The sequence below is a fragment of the Micropterus dolomieu genome, linkage group LG12 (assembly GCF_021292245.1).
Source record: "Micropterus dolomieu isolate WLL.071019.BEF.003 ecotype Adirondacks linkage group LG12, ASM2129224v1, whole genome shotgun sequence".
In the NCBI taxonomy this organism is placed as follows: Eukaryota; Metazoa; Chordata; class Actinopteri; order Centrarchiformes; family Centrarchidae; genus Micropterus; species Micropterus dolomieu.
In genome coordinates, this window is record NC_060161.1 from 4,731,023 (window position 1) to 4,734,593 (window position 3,571).

Below are 3,571 nucleotides of genomic sequence, written 5' to 3' on the forward strand. Positions count from 1 at the left end.
ATAAGTATTATGTGCAGGTGTTATGTACTTGAGGTAGGTGGGTTTGGTAAACAGTATATACAATATGACAATATAGCAGTATGAACAGTGTGACCAGCACTGAGATAGAGAATGATGAATAAATAATAATTGGTTACCAGTAAACAGGTGGCTATTAGAGACAGAGGGGGCAGAGTCAGGGGGCTCCTCCTGAAGGCCTCGATCATCTCCACAGTTTTGAGCGTGTTAAGCTCCAGGTTGTTCTGACCGCACCAGAGTCAGCTGATCAACCTCCCGTCTGTAGGCCGATGACCGTTGTGTCGTCAGCGAACTTCAGGAGTTTGACAGATGGGTCTCCTGAGGTGCAGTCGTTGGTGTGGAGGGAGAAGAACAGTGGGGAGAGCACACACCCCTGGGGGGCGCCAGTGCTGATAGTCCGGGTGCTGGATGTGATGTTCTCCAGCCTCACCTGCTGACTCCTGTCAGTCAGGAAGTCTGTGATCCACTGACAGGTGGAGGCTGGCACAGTGAGCTGGGTGAGTTTGGTGCTGAGGATGTCCGGTATGATGGTGTTGAACGGCGAGCTGAAGTCCACAACCAGGATCCTAGCATATGTCCCTGGAGAGTCGAGGTGTTGCAGGATGTGATGCAGACCCAAGTTGACTGCATCATCCACTAACCTGTTAGCCGTATGCAAACTGCAGGGGGTCCAGCAGGGGGCCTGTAATGTTCTTCAGGTGAAACACCAGTCTTTCAAAGGACTTCATGACTACAGATGTCAGATCGACAGGCCTGTAGTCATTTAGTCCAGAGATGGAGGATTTTTTGGAGACCGGGATGATTGTGGAGCGTTTGAAGCAGGAGGGAACTTCACACAGCTCCAGTGAGCTGTTGAAAGATCTGTGTGAAAATGGGGGCCAGCTGGTCTGCACAGATTTTCAGGCAGGATGGAGACACACCGTCTGTCCCATATGTACAGTATAAAGCATTTTATGCATATACTCCTCACCGGGGTGTTCACTGGGGTAGCCACCAGTTTTATTAGGGTGGCCGTGGCCCCCCCCCCCGGTAGCACCACCCGATGGGACAAACATTTTATGATCAATAGCTTCCTTTTGTGCATTTATAGCGCCTCCTAGTGGTCAATTTGAATGCGACTTGCAGTTTATGTGTGAGGTCCTTATCTAGACATATCCTGCAAGTTTTGTGTTGACTGGACAAACAATTTGCAATTTGTAGCCTGATTTGCGATTTTTCCCCTGCAGTTTGTTTGCATTTATAGCGCCCCCGGGTGTTCGATTTGAATGAAACTTTCAGGGCATGTTTCATTTACTTATGAGGACACATCCTGAGAGATTTGTGATGATTGGAGAATGAATATGGGATTTATAGTGTAATTTGTGTAATGCTAAGCACCTTTCTTGTGCTTGTAGTCCCCCCTAGGGACGTATGTACATCAAACTGTCCAGGTATATCTGGGGCACCTATCTGAACATATCCTGTGAGTTTTGTGATGATCCAGTTATTCCCCCAAGTTTCACGTTTCTAGCTCATTCCAGCTCACAGGAATTTGAGCTGGCGCGGCAGACAACAAATAATAATAATAATAATAACTAAAACACACAAAAACAATAGGGTTCGTACCGCGTAGGTTAGGCTAAGTCGATTACAGATTTAAAGCAGGTTTAAACAGGGCCCTGTTTCAGAAAGCAGGAACTGTCAGTATGTTAAGTCCGGGAAACTCTGGGTTTTTGGTTTCAGAGACTGAGTTCAGATAAACTCTAGGTCAGTAAACCAGACAACTTTAAGATTTTGTCATGGTCCACATTGGCACCCGTACAGCACCACTGGATTAAAATGGGGGCTCTGCTCGTTATTTACCCACGTAGTATCAGAGCTCAATAGATGATTTTTTTTCATCCCCACGCAGGCGCTTCCATCAGGTTCAACATACTTGAGTTGATTGAACTAATTCTGATCATCTGTTCAGGAAACTTTCCCAGCTCACTCCCACCTTCTGTTAACATGGCTCCTCTTCTTATTTGTGCGATCCTCAATATAATACATTTACAATGAGGAGAAATTCTCACCTTGCAAACACAAACATGAGCCTCAAACTGCGACTCCGGTCTGGATAAATCCAGCTCATGTGTTTGAGCCAGAAGGCTTCATATCTGTGGCTGAAAAACTGCTGCAGAAGCTGCAGGAAATCTGGCCCTTAGTCTTGTTCCTGCAGTGATTGGCCAGTGTGTCACATCTGAGATTTCTGTTGGATGAAAAAGTCAGAAATGGCTCTGACTGCAGCTGCTGGGCAGAGCAAGATGACAGATTTGGGAGGAGGTGGACTTCACAACATGTTTCCAACTGCTTGTTGACTTTTACCAATGTTTTCCTGCAGGTGAGAAGTGATCATGTTGCTCCCATCTACGTCATCAACCTTCTCATTAGCGACCTGCTTCAACTCTGCTTCATGATTGCTGATGTGGCACCAACTGTGGATAGGAGGATATCTGACATCTTCATGTATATTTACCTCTCTGCTCTGTTTGCCAGTGTTTACTTCATGGTCTGCATCGCCCTGGAAAGGTATCTGTCTGTCTATCCAGTATGTGTGGAGCTCCTTCTGTGTCTGAACATTATATTAGTTTATAACTCTGAAGCTCCTCAAAGACTTTGTGTCCATCTTGTATTACAGGTATTTGGTCATCGCCCACCCGCTGTGGTACCGCTGCAGACTATCCATCAAGACCTCTGTGGTGGTCTGTGTCCTGGTCTGGGTCCTTTCTCCTGTCTGTGCCGTCCGTTTCTATTTCTTTGTTGAAAATCTGGGGACATACATAATCTTCGCCATCCTCTTCCTCCTTCCCTTCCCGCTGTTAACATTCTTCCTGGTTGGGACCCTCAAAGCCCTGTCTGCTTCCATCTCAGTCCCCTCTGATGAAAAACGACAAATTGTGGGAATTTCGGTTCTGGTGCTGCTTATTTACACCCTGCTGTACCTGCCCACCATCATTTTTACCTGGGAGAACAGAATGATTACATCATCACCATTCTGTCGCTCACAATTCTTAGATTCAGTCCTCTTGCAGACTTGTTCCTGTATGTCTTCATGAGGAAAGGGTTCATAGACAAGCTTTTGGCCTCTGTGTGTTGCTGCAGAATGGACAGCAATGATATCAGCAGTCCATCAGTATGAATGATGACAACATTTCCACAGTCAGCTTCATGTAGGCAGAGAAAGAGGGAGAGAGAGAAAGGGGAGGAAACAGGAGGAGAAATGGAGGCCAATAGAAAGGATAGAGACGAGACAGATCCTGTCATCTACTGAGACCATTTCCAATAAGACACCTAACTGTAGAGAACAGGAAGCACTGTTTGGACTCTGCTGTGGGAGAAGTGGCTGCTGGGAAATGTTTTGGTCAACTTGCTCTGGTTCACTGTGACGGCTTCAACACATGGAAATAAAATGTGTTTTATTAGTTTGGAGCTGGAAGTTGATGTCTGTCATTATTCTCCTTTAATCCCAGAAGCAAAGCAGATATTATTTTAGATGAACTGAGCTCATTCTAGCCGCCTCGCTGTCTTCTTCCTA

At 46.1% G+C, this 3,571-nt stretch overlaps 1 pseudogene; it reads left to right on the forward strand.

Annotated features, from left to right (window-relative positions):
* The window catches only part of LOC123980706, a 7,513-nt pseudogene extending 4,098 nt beyond the window's left edge, over positions 1 to 3,415 (forward strand).
* The last annotated feature ends 156 nt before the right edge of the window (positions 3,416 to 3,571 follow it).